Source organism: Halichoeres trimaculatus, unplaced genomic scaffold, assembly GCF_033239565.1.
Source record: "Halichoeres trimaculatus isolate MK-OKI-2021-1 unplaced genomic scaffold, fHalTri1.1 fHalTri1_scaffold_19, whole genome shotgun sequence".
Classification (NCBI taxonomy): Eukaryota; Metazoa; Chordata; class Actinopteri; order Labriformes; family Labridae; genus Halichoeres; species Halichoeres trimaculatus.
In genome coordinates this window covers 1,373,288-1,386,371 of record NW_027437197.1, presented here as the reverse complement: position 1 = coordinate 1,386,371, position 13,084 = coordinate 1,373,288, and the positions used below count along the sequence as shown (strand labels likewise).

Here is a 13,084-nt window from a genome sequence, read left to right as displayed (position 1 = left end):
GTCATCGTCATTAAGAAAGGAGGTAATGATGTATTACAGATAATTAGGCTTGTTTTTACGGACGGGGAAGCTAACAGGTCCTGAAAAGTCTCACAGGTGGATCTTCCATCGCTCTGCTGTGGGAATATGTGCAGAGGAAGAGGCTCTCTTTGGGACAGGTGGGGTCCGGATACACACATCTTACACACATGAAACAAGGGCTGAAGTAATGTGTGTGTGTCGAAATCAAAAAGGCAAAAAGCAGGTTTTTAAAAGGCACACTGAGTTGCCTTGTTTGGCCATTTTCATGAAGATATTTTTAACGCCTGTAGAGGCCGCCACTGAGCAGGAGTCAGACTCACGGATTACCTGCATGCTGATAAAACATTTAGATACAAAGTGAGCGATATGTTTGGTTAAAGGACAACAGGAAAAGACGTTTTTTGTCAGAAAATTTCAGCACTCAGATAAAAGAGTCTGTCCATAGGGGGCGCCAAAGTTTAGCACAAACTGGAGTTCCGATCAGGAGCTTTAAAATCTGGGGTTTGGGATTTATTTTAAATTATTTTTAATTTTTTTTGTTTTATTTTTTTCTATTTGAGGTACAATTTTGTCTTATTTATCCAAAGAAATTAGATTTTTTTTGGCAATGCAACACTAAACTAAGACTTAAAGGTGCTGTAGGCAGGATTACCCTGGTAAGATGGCGATTTGAAAACCAGCACAGCCCCTCCCGTCCTGTGTTCTCTGACATCACGCCCTTACGCAAGTTTAGCCCCTCCCACAAGAACGCGCGCTAACGCTTATTTTTGCTCTTCTCCCTCTTCTTCTTCGTGCTGCCCTCGTTTAGCTCCTTGGTGTTTTGGTTGGAAGTCCGACAAGGCAGGTAAATATGCGAGCCAGGACTTCCTCGTTCGTGTTCACGAGAACTAAGAGCCTTACAACCAATCCCGATGAAGGACGAAGTGCCGCCCCTCGACCAATCAGGATAGAGCCTCAGGGGCTCTTCTGATTGGTCAAAGATACCTGGAGCGGTCAAGAATCCTTGTCTCCTCCACTCATGAAGAGTTATCAATGGATACTCTAACATTTAATCCAAAGAAAACACAAAAAAAATAGCATTGACGAGCTAAATCCTGCCTTTGGCACCTTTAAAGGTACAATATGATTTATTCCCAGTTCCCAAAGTGGGAGTCAGGACCCCTCAGGGGTGGGTCCAAAATCCAAAACGATTTACAGTCATGTATTTTATCTACTACTGAAAAGACAACCCACCCCTCCACATCCCTGGACAGGAACAGGAAGTCTATAGAAGTTTGATTTTAACATAAATCACCTGAATATTAAAACAGTTTTGCTTTTGTCCCCTCAGAACGATCTTTTTTGTCTGCGTGGGAGCGACTCTTCGACCACCATCAACTCCATATTTCACTGATGTGTTTCTAAGAAGAGGAGAAGAAGAAGAGTGTGGTTGTTGTTTGCAAAACATTTGTATTGACTGGAAAAACTTGACATTAAGGGCTTCTTGTCCTTCCAGGCCACCGTAGTTTGAGAATCTGACTGTGACATCTGTGTCTTAATATTATCTTTGCCTCTTCTGCGTTATGTATGACGGTGCAGGAGTTAAGAAACTTAACTTGAGAAACCAGAAGAAGCGTCTGTGCTTTGAGGAGTAATTAGACGAGATAATTTGAGCAGATTAAACACGTGTTTCTGTGTTCCTCGCTCTGCAGACCGCTGGACGGGAACGTCAGCATCTCCCCAGCCGGCAGCCGTCACCGCTGATTGAGACAAACACCAGGAGTCCCTCAGAGCTCATCTTTTATTTTTCCCTCCTGTACCTGAAACCAGAAACACAGAGGCATCAGCAGGTGGAGGCGGAGCTTCTCCCCAGGGAGGGGACCAAGCTTTTTTTTGGATGTGTGTAATGGAAAGTGACTGTGGTAACAGGTCCCAGGAGAGGAACCTGCTCAGCGGCTGCTTCACGCCGCTCTCAGCTTGTTAACACCAACGATCAGCTTCAGTTTGTGAAAGGTGTTTCCTGCTTTTCTTTGAGTCACTGTGGACAAACTTTATGAGTTTATAAGCTTTCAGACTCACTCTGTTTGCTGCTTTAAGATCCTCAAACTGATGCTCGCTGAAGCTGCAGGATACCCCTCCTCCTCCTTTCCTCCTCCCATCTGATCTCCTGGTTAGCTGTGACGAAACTTTAACTCTAACAAATTCTGAAAACCCTTCTCACTTGATTTACAGAAAGTACTTTCAAAGTCAACACGATTCCCGGCTAATGGATGGTAGAATAGGTAACGACTGCGAGGCTCTACGCTCTCAGCCCCGCTGCTCCATTAATGCCGAGGAGCTGCGGAGGGGGCGGTGGCTCAGAAACAGGCTTTATCCCTCTAAAAGTGGCTCTTTTAACGACAGTTTGGTGCACACGTATGCTGCACTTCCTCCTGAACGCAGGAAGTTTGTCCCATTTTAATCCTCAGACCCATACAGGCCGATATCCCGGGTAGATCTGTGCCATGAAAGCACATCAATAATGGAAGACGCCGTCTTTACAAGTTAAAAAAGAGCCACAGTGCCGTTACATAACAGTGGAATGAGTTATGAGGATAACAAATTAGGCGCCGTGAGGCCGAGCACAGTCACATGCACAGTCACTGACACAGGAGCAGACCTAACCTCTGCTTTAAACTATAAATGTTCTCCTGTTTCCCTGGGCAACTTCACCTCTCCTGCACGTCTCTGCTTCCTGGTTACAGGCCGGGTTCCTCCTCTTCGTCTCTGGGTGTAAAACCTGCAGGAAAACAGACAGGTGATATCATTTCCTGTGTCTCTGCAGAGTTTAACTCTGTATTCTGAACGTTCAGAGTGTTTTGGAGAGATTCGACTTCATTTCTTCTTTTCTTTTTCCTTATGAAGATTGTTTTTTCTTTGACTTTATTTCATTCAGCCAAGAAAAGAAAAAAGAAATTATAAATACATAGATGGGAATCAAATTTGGTACATTTATAGGTACTGACTGAAGTCTGTCTGTAGGACCAAACCTTCCTTGTGACTCTGAGGGACTGTGAGTGGAAGAGTAGGCAATTTTCCATGCTGGCCATGAACACAGCATTGAAAATTATTACATAGAGAAGAAAAATGTTAAATTAAAAAACTTTGAGATTTTATTATTAAACAAATTAATATCTATTACCACTTTGACACACAGAAAAGTACTGAAAACTAGTACCGTTTAGTACCGGTACCGTTCACCAGGAACCAGACATCGGTACCATATTGTTTTAAATGTGAAAGGTACCCAACCCCACATAAATATAAATGAAAAGGAGCAGAAAATAAAAAGTTTCTTATCATATCTTCCCCTTCTCTCACAAAATATTAATTACAAAACACAAAGAAGAAAATAAAAAAAGAGCTGCAGGCCAACACGCTTCATTACACATCATTTTTTTCTTGTTCCAAAAAAACCCCCCAATCTTTGCAAATGTTTAAATTTCATTTTTTTCTAATATCTGCATTTTTTTTTCAATTTTTTTAAAAACTGTAAAATGAAAAAAATGGCTAAAACACAGTTTTTTAAATATTTTTTTTTGCAAATTTATGAAATTTTAGAACAGTTATGAAATCTCAAATTTTTCCAATTTCAGCCATTTTCCCCCCCCTTTTTTTGTATTATATTTCTTGAAAAAAATTCACAATCTTACTGAAATATCTCAAGTTTTGCTAATTCATGAACTATGATATTACTTATTTTTCCTTTTTTTGATATTTGCAAATATATTGAATATTTTTAAAAAGGGACAAAAAAATTACAATTTCATAACCACAAAATCCTCTTGTTTAATTATTCACTAGATTTCTAATATGTTTCAAAGTTATGCACTTTTTTGTCTTTACTGTGAAGATAAAGTAGATTTTGTGGCTCTTGATTGACTTTAATCCAGGTGGGCTGAGGCTTAATGGCTCCTATGAAGGTTGCAGACTCCTGTCATAGAGATTTGGACGTGCTGTAAATCAATCCAGTCCTGCTCGACCTGATCAGAAAGCTAAGAAGTAGCATTAAGGAATAACCTGTATTGGTGCTGATAATCTCATTTTAAAGTGTGGATTAGGATGAGGCAGATATCTAGAAAGGAAACTTTTCAAGATCACTCAGAAACTCATCACACTCTTTAAATTATAGAAACTTTCTCTGTTTTTAAAACAATTCTGGATGTTGGTTGGCAGCAGTTTCTTATGCGCTTTGTTCATGATTTTTAACACAATAAAACCTATTATCTCATTGAATTTGAATAACTTGAGAATCTAAATCTATGATGCCGAGGCAGGTAAAGACTCAGCTGCTTCTTAAGGACGTTTGGTTGTTCCCCGCACACGGAGCCGTGCTGTGCAGGTGGTGCATGAAGAAGAAGTGTTTGAGGAAACAACCACCTCATGCCGACACTTAAAATAACCGCAGAGGATCACATGTTCGGTCCTCCTACCTGTTGTGTTTTATTCTGGTGCGAGTAGTAAGAGCTGGTCTGACAGCGTCTTCTCCCTGCAGCATGTGAACAAGATGTTCAGGATAAAGATAGAGCAGCGAGCAGATCGCTGCTGAACACGCAGGGAGGCCGAGCTGAAGTATTGATTATCTTATTGGCTCTGCAGGAAACGATCGATCACATGACAGCACATGGATATATGATGGGGGTTAACTGTGGCTTCATGAGCTCCGCTCTGTGACTGCAACATCACGGACACGTATGACAGCTGAGAAACTTCAGGAGAACAGCTTTCTAGAAGCTTCCTCCACTGCTGCCAAGCTGCAAAGTTTCCAAAAATCTGACCCAGAAAGTTTGGAAAGCGACGACATCTGTCCCATAAAAAAGGCATTTCATCTGCTGACCTACTTAGATTAGATGGACAGCATGAAACTCACATGTACGGCAGACACAAAGGGACAAATCATCACAAAGCTGCAGACTGAGCTGTGATCCGTTTGTTTAAATTACACGCTACGTTCGGTGAATGTGTAGCCTGCATTCTCAGCAGGTCGGTGTCATCGCCCTCATCTCTCTGAAATAATAAACGCTGTCGGTCACAGGGGAATTAAAGAGGAGTTGTTATTATGTGTGTGGGATTCCTCAGTTTGTACCGTTGGTCTTTAGCTCTGTTACTCACGCTGTGGGAGCCGTGGAGGGTTTGAGCTCACGTCTAAACTTCACATATGGTGGATCAGGATCAGACAGTTGATAAATAAGTGTTTCTAAGCTCTCTGTGTGTGTGTTTGTGTGTGTGTGAGTGTGTGTGCTTTCATAAAACCTTTGGTTAGGACTTGGTTGACTTGCAGCTGTTCATTTCCTCCAAGCAGTGCCAAACAATGCTCATTCTCCCGCTCTGATTGGTGGACATGTTGGCTCTGTGCACGCTGGGTGAAGGGCAGAGGATGGTTTTAATGCTCCAACTCATCCGCTCTCAAGTGGCCTGGCTTTGAGCTCTGGACAAAACACACTCAGGTTTTTCTCCTTTGTCTTCAGTGTGTGTGAATCCATATCTCATGAAGTGATCTGGAAGAGTGTGAAAAGACAGCGCTGCATTAAAAACCCTTCAGAATAAACTTATTGCAAATTGATCTGTGAACTTCTTTAGGGTCAAATCCAAGCAAAAACCTCTGGTCTAAAAATATGAGAAAATGCTGAAGAGCTAAAACCTGCTGTTTCTTCCAGGACAGGAAGTTACAAACACACCAAGCCAAAAAAAAGTTACTTTCACAGCTGAAATAAACATATTTACAACAATCAAGAAAACCAAAGTAAGAAAGTGTATAGAAAGTGTAAAAAGCTCCATAAGAAAATAGATGGTGACAGCTTGTCCATCATTGTCCAGTCAGCCAGCCTCCACCTCCACAGGGTCCAGGACTGAGCTTCTTCAGCAGTCTGTTCAGTCTCTGTCTCCTGGATCCTGTCTGCTCACAGCAGGTGAAGCTCTTCACATGTGGCCTTGGTGTTTGCTGTTAGCTCTGTTAGCCATGTCTGTGAATAGCATGATGCTACTCTGCCCTCTGGTATTCCCTCTGTTGCTGGGTTAGCACAGCTAGCTCGTCCATCTTATTGGAGATAGATCTTACGTTCCCAATAACGATGGATGGAAGGACAGGTCCATGTCGTCACTTCTTAGCTCACACCTGAGAACCAGCACGTCGTCCTCACCTCCTTCTCCTCACCTTGTGGAAAACATCTGGCCTTACACCAGTTAGCATTGACATGCTACAGGCTGCTAACAGCTGATTTCACATGTAAACAATGCAGCCATGATTACATGTAGGATCTCCAGACAAACACAGGAGAAAAGTAGTAAAAATATCACTGAAGACACAAAAAGTTTGGTGTCCATGACCAACAAATGAGCCACACAAAGTAATGATCCACTCCAAATACAGAGATTACGATAAAAGAGACGAAAAAATTACATTAAACAGACAAAGAAGAGAGAGGTGCTACAACAAGCAGCCATAGCCAACAGGGCGGCGCCTAGCAACCATTTATTATTTAGATAAATAGATAAATAGATTCAGATTTTAGGGATTTAGATCAAGAGTTCGCCCAATTAGAGGTACAGCCCAGGTCATGTGATTGACAGGTGCCCAATAGCTGTTAGCGTGGAGACTCAAGGCCGTCCCACTTCCAATATGGCTGCTTCAGCTAGTTTGTTTGAAGAACCTGTTTCGGAAACAGACGGGTTACGTCAGGGAGACTACGTCAATTTATCATAAAGTCTGTGGTCACGTCCCATCAGGAGACAGTTACCGCTCTAACTTGACTCGAACTAAACTCTAAACACTGCAAAACTGAAATCGAAGCTTGTGTTTCTGCCTCATTTTAGTCAAAATAATCAAATTAGATTTAATCTGAGTCACGTTCCCCTGACAAATCCGGAAAAACATCTTATTGATATAAGATAGATATTAAAAGCACATACATTTTATTTACACGTCTCACTCCTCCGTGTGTGAGCCCTTTAAACCTGTGGAGTTAAACCACAGAAACCATTAGAGGAACTGGAACCAGTCCATTTATCTCTCAGCATCTTAAATCAAGTTATTTTTTCCCCAGCAGAAGAAAACAGGCTTTTAAAAACTCACAGGGGAGCCACTTCCTGCCGGCCGCAGCCCGGGCAATCAAAAAGAAGTATTCTAATGATCCCTGACAAAATTGTCAGAGGATATCCTCCAGGGTGCTATGATGCTTTACATTACTGTAGACAGATCGATGGAGAGGACGACATGAGAGGCCTCTGCAGGAGGAGAGAGCTGCAGAGCCCAGGGAGAGCCTGCAGAGCTCTGCTCCGACCCGGGTGAGTCCTCCGTGGGTCCACCTGACCTCACAGGACGCAGGTAGAAGAGCACACATGTAAGAAATAAGACACACAGTGACACCCTCTCCTGTTTGCTGGTGTTCTGCAGCTGTGTGTGTGAGTGTGTGTGTGTGTGAGTGTGTGTGCACCTGGCACCGTAAACGTGTTAGCAGGTACACAATGTGTGCGGTAATTGAAAAATTGACAGCCTCCCCTGAAAAATCGATGAGGAATTCTTTACAGTTGGCCTTTAAACAGTGACACAGCAAAATGAGAAGCCGTGGGAAGAAAGTCAATCAGGAAACATTTGGTTTCAAAGTGGCCCACGTCCCCCAGGAACCAGTTATCACAGACAACCGACAAGACCTGGGCGCCTCAAAACTGGGTCATTAAAGTGGATTAATGCTGTAATTCAGAGATGAACACACAACCCGACCACGCTAATGAACCTCCCAGTCTGTTACTGGGCTCGCTGCGCCGTGGTTAACTCTGCTTACTCAAACCTCAGCTCCTGCTCGCTCCACGCGGCGCCGCTTAAAAGACACCCTCAGCGACACGTCTGACACATCGAGTCCACTTTAACTGCACCAACGTTACGGTGAGCCAATGATTTAAAGTTTTGGTCCTGATTCTTTAAAACAGGCTGTTTCAAATACTCGATTCTGATTGGTCGAAACTCCAAAACAACAGTAACAAGCTACTTACTGTTCATATTTTTAAAGGCAGACTCAAGACCTTCCTCTTTAATCTCACTTTTAGCTGATTGTATTTAATATTATTTTATGTTATACGTAACTTATTTTAACCCTTTTATTTTGTTTTATTACTACATTTCAATCAGATTTTTATTTTCTGTTTTATTTATTTATTTATTTATTTTACTTGGAATTTTATTTTTTGTTAAATGCTTCTCCAATTTTAGCTGATTTTTTTGACCCACCTGATGTGACACAATCTCATTTTACAATATTATTTATCTAATTTTTATTCTATACTGTTTTGTTATATTATTTTACTTATTTATTTACTCATTTATTTATTTTATCCTCTAGTATTTTCAAGTATTTACGAGTCTTTTTAAGTATCATTTTACTTTTAGCTCCTGTGTTTCCTCATTTTTAATACAAGGTGGCGTTTCCTCAGTCCTCTTATTCTGCTCTCTGTCAGAATTTCCTTTTCATGTCTTCATGTGTTTGAGAAAGTGAGTGTGTATGTTAAATATGGTTTGGGGGTGGGGGGATTGTGGGGGTCTTATGTTTTCATTTTATGTAATTATGCAATTTCTTTTGCAGAATCCTGTATGAAAAGTGCCGTACAAATAAAGTTTGATTGATTGATTGATTGAAGCTGCCAACAGCAAAAAGCCAGATCACATGAGTTTTGTGTTTCTGTTTGTTTCACCTCTGCCTGTTGACTCTGTGGTAAAACTACAGCTTTTAAAGCCTGGACTGTTCCTTTCAGATGCAGAGTCATGGAGCATACGGTCGGCAGGCGCCTTGCTAGGAATGCTGACTCAGGCTATGTCCACATGTAACCGTGTTTCTGAGAAACTGCATATATTTTTTTTATACATTAACCCCGTTTCACTTAAAAGATTTGTCCGGTTATATGTGGATGAAAGTATTTCTAAAAGCAAACTGAAAATACCCTGCTTCATGTAAACAGGAGGCTAGCTTTAGGCCTCCTTGCTAACAGCTACAGCTGTGCTGCTAATGGTACAAAACTCACAGTCCTAACTCCTTCAAAACCCCTAAGTTACAGATATAAGTGTGTGGATGAGGAAATTAGCTTCTCAGATCAAAATCATCCAGTAGCAGGTTGTAAACTTATTATTTTGTCTGTTAAGTTCAGCTTTTTTGACTTTAGACCGAGCCTCAAGTGGACACTTGAGGAACTGCAGTTTTAGCAGATGGAGGTTGCCTTAATCAATCAATCAATCAATCAATCACGTTTATTTATAACACATTTAAAAACAACCAAGGTTGACCAAAGTGCTGCACAGTCTTGAAACACAATCAAATAAAAGCAAGTTAAAAAAAAATAAATTAAAAATAAAAATAGAAACAAAAAAATGTGTTAAAGAGAATAAAAACAGTAAAAACAACAAAAAGACAATAAATAGCAAAAGAGGACCCCATAATAAATAGAAAAAAGGTAAAATCATGGATGTCTTGCTCAACTAGTATTAAAACATCAGTCTCTGTTTGTTTTCTAAACTAGTAAACATTGTAGAAAAATGTCATCTTCTTTTATGACACCTGACAAATGAAGACTGAGAGTTGTCTGAGGAGCTTGTCCTGCAATCCAGGCAACAGCAGCAGATAATAGCAGCAGACAAACACATCAGACCAACTTTAAAACTGTAAGGATGAAATAGTGAACTCTTCCTACTCATACTTTCAGCTCATTAATGAATTCAGCTCTTCAGAGTGAAACTTCCATCCTCACAAAGAGCAGAGGCTGTTTGATAAACACGCTGCTCGTTAGCATGATGTGATATGACAGCCTGCAGCAGATCACTCGCTGGCAAACAGTATCAAGCACCTGTGAATGGGGTCAACACTATATCGAGCATCTAACGGGTCAACTTCCAAACACTGGCAGGCAAATTGACTTCAGTTATTCATGCAGGGAGGGGGTCAAGCTGACGGATCAGGGGGGGTTGGACACATCCAGAAAACAAACCACCACAGCAGCAGAGGAAGAAGGAGAGACACTTGTTACGCACAAAAACAAACTTCCTCCAACCTGCTGAGGGCAGGCATGATCAGGGGAACACAATGTCCTCCTCTCCCCTCGGCATGTGATGGAAAATGTTTCAATCCTCAGAGAAAAGTCGTCGTACTGTGGAATAACAGTCGTCATGAGCAACACTAACAGCTCGCGTCCTCCGGGGTGAGAGCAGCAAACAGAGCCGGTGATGCAGCCCTGCCAAACAAACATATATTATCTGCTTCTCACGTCCAAACACTGAACTGTTTCAGCTTTTCCAGGCACTCAAGTTGTTTTTATGAGATGATTAAAGTCCTCTGAGCACTTTGGAGCAGTGGCGGGACTTTTTAAAGGAAAAAAAGAGCAAAAACAGCAGCTTCTCTCCACTGAAGAGGGCAGTAAGACCTGCATGTTTCCTGGGGGCTCTATAGCACACGTATTAGCCTCTTTAAGAGGGGACTCTGGCACACATTTTGACTCTTAGGATGGCATTTCAGCATCTGCTTTGGCTCAAGGGGGCACTTTAGCCCACTTTAGCAAGCTTTTAGGCCCACAAGAGACAATTAAGCGTCAGTTTGGCCGCCAAAAGGGCACTTTGCGTGTTGATTGTTTCATGAAAGGACACTTTAGCACCTGGTTCTGGGCATAAGAGGGCACTTAGGTGCATGTTTAGCCCCCACAAAGGCATTTAGGCAGACAACAGGGCACTTAAGCACACATTTTGGCTCCTAAGGTGGCATTTAAGCATCTGTTTTCTCTCAAGAGGGCACTTTAGTGCAGGTTTCGGCACCAAAGAGGGCACATTAGCACATGTTTGGGGCCCTAGTGGCCACTTAAGTGCAAGTTAGGCTCACTAAAGAAGCACTTTGGCAAGCATTGTGACTGACAATAAGGCACTTTAGCACACATTTGGTGCCAAAGAGGGCACTTTAGTTAAATATGGCTCCCAAAATGCACTTTGGCATGTGATTTGACTCCCAAGACGGCACTTTAGCGCATGTTTGGCCTCCAAAAGGGCACTTTATTCTGTTTTGTTTTTAATAAGACGACACTTTAGCACACAATTCTGGGCCTAAGAGAGCACTTTAGTGCACGAGGGGAACTTAGGTGTGTTTTGTTTCAAAATAGGACACTGCAGCACACAGATCTGGGCCCGAAGGGGCACTTTAGTACAAGTTTGGCTTCGAGGAGGGCATTTTGGCAGACAACAAGGCACTTGAGCACACATTTGGTGCCCCAAAGGAAACTTTAGTGCAATTTGGCCACCAAAATGTCCCATCTGGCATGTGTTTTGGCTCCTAAAGGGGACTCTAGTGCATATTTTGCCTCCCAAAGGATACTTTGCATGCATTTTGGCTCATATGAAGACACTTTAGCAAATGTCTTTGGGCTTGAGAGGGCACTGAGGTGCATGTTTAGCTCCTACGAAGGCATTTAGGCTGACCATAAGACACTGTAGCACACATTTTGTCTCCCAAGGTGGCATGTTAGCATCTGTTTTGGCTCGAGAGGGCACTTTAGCGCAGGTTTTGGCACCTAAGAGGGCACATTAGCACGTGTTTGGTGCCCTAGAGGCCACTTAAGTGCAAGTTAGGCTTACTAAGGGAACACTTTGGTAGGCATTTTTGCAGACAATAAGGCACTTCAGCACACATATGGTGCTAGACAGGGCACTTTAGTACAAAATGGCTCCCAAAAATACACTTCAGCATGTGTTTTGGCTCCAAAACGGCATTTTAACGTATGTTTGGCCTCTAAAAGGGCTCTTCAGTATGTTTTGTTTCAAAAGAGGACACTTCAGCACCTGGATCTTGGCCTAAGAGGGCACATAAGTACACATTTTGGCTCCCAAGGTGGGAATTTTGGCAGACAACAAGGCACTTTAGCATGCATTTGGTGCCCAAGAGGACACTTCGGTGCAATTTGGCCACCAGAAGGTCCCATCTGGCACGTGTTTCGGCTCCTAAAAGAGCACTTTAATGGATGTTTGGCCTCCAAAAGGATACTTTGCATGCATTTTGGCTCATAAGTACGGAAGCGTATTGCATTAACTTGAAGAAAAAAAAAAAAACTCAGGTTTTTCAGAGTCATTTATTCTTCGGTTTGTTTTTTGTGGTAATTAATTTTGTTTTTCAGATTAATGTTTTTTTTTATTGTTTTGTTTTTTGTTATAATTATTTAGGAGTCTTTTTTTCTGTTTTCAGATTACTTTTTTCTTGTTTTTCTGAGTAATTTTTTTCCTGAAGTATCGAGATACTTAGAAATCCCATGAGAACCTCCAACCTGCAGACGACTCCCGTGGATGTGTGGTGGCTCCTGTGTCCGGCACGGATCAGAGATCCTGTTAGGCACATATATGCCTTATCCTTAACTTTCTACCGGTCCGTACCGGGTCAATAAAGGTAAGGTATTAGCCACACACAGGGTATGAAACCCTTGTTATGTTTTTGACTCTATCCTTGTATTTTATATGAGCCTATTGTTCAATGTAATACTTGAGGAATAGATGAAGATGTGGCATTAAAAAATGCATTGCTTCTACATTGGAAAGCCGGCAGCACAAACACTTTAGCATGTATTTCTGGGCTTGAGAGGACACCTCAGCTCATGTTTATCTACTATTCAGATAAATAAGGGGGCAACCTCCCCCATTTCCCCCCCTCTTGTGCACACCACTGCTTTGGAGTATTAACTTTTCTCCTGCAGCTCTTGTTGACTGAGTGATCTGTTGCTCTGCAGTGAGATGACTTGACACAAACACAGGTGAGCCCCCCCACCAGGCTGATACAGGTGAGTCTGCACGGAGCTCTAGTGCAGAATTTCTCATCCAGGGTTTAAAGAAAAGCTGCAGCAACTTGAAGAAGAGCAGCGGATGAATCCACACTGTCGATGTTTAACGTGCAGAGCAACGTGCCCTCCTGCAGGAGAAAAAAAAACCCACTCCACAGCCCAAACTGTCATCTCCTGGAAAATCAGCCGCAAACAGCTTGGGACAATAGTCTCAGTCAGATCATAAAAATTTCCGAGAGCATCACTGAAATGACGGCGC

General features: G+C 42.1%; 1 protein-coding gene across 1 annotated transcript in view; it reads right to left on the bottom strand.

Annotated features, from left to right (window-relative positions):
- cfap97d2 (CFAP97 domain containing 2) overlaps positions 1-13,084 on the bottom strand; it is a 155,867-nt gene that overhangs the window by 4,229 nt on the left and 138,554 nt on the right. The window contains exons 2-5 of the mRNA XM_074694436.1: positions 5,293-5,537; positions 2,713-2,779; positions 2,080-2,175; positions 1,316-1,820 (exon numbers count right to left, since the gene is read on the bottom strand). The gene's annotated coding sequence lies outside the window, so the exon portion shown is untranslated. The remainder of the gene's footprint in view (positions 1-1,315; positions 1,821-2,079; positions 2,176-2,712; positions 2,780-5,292; positions 5,538-13,084) is intronic.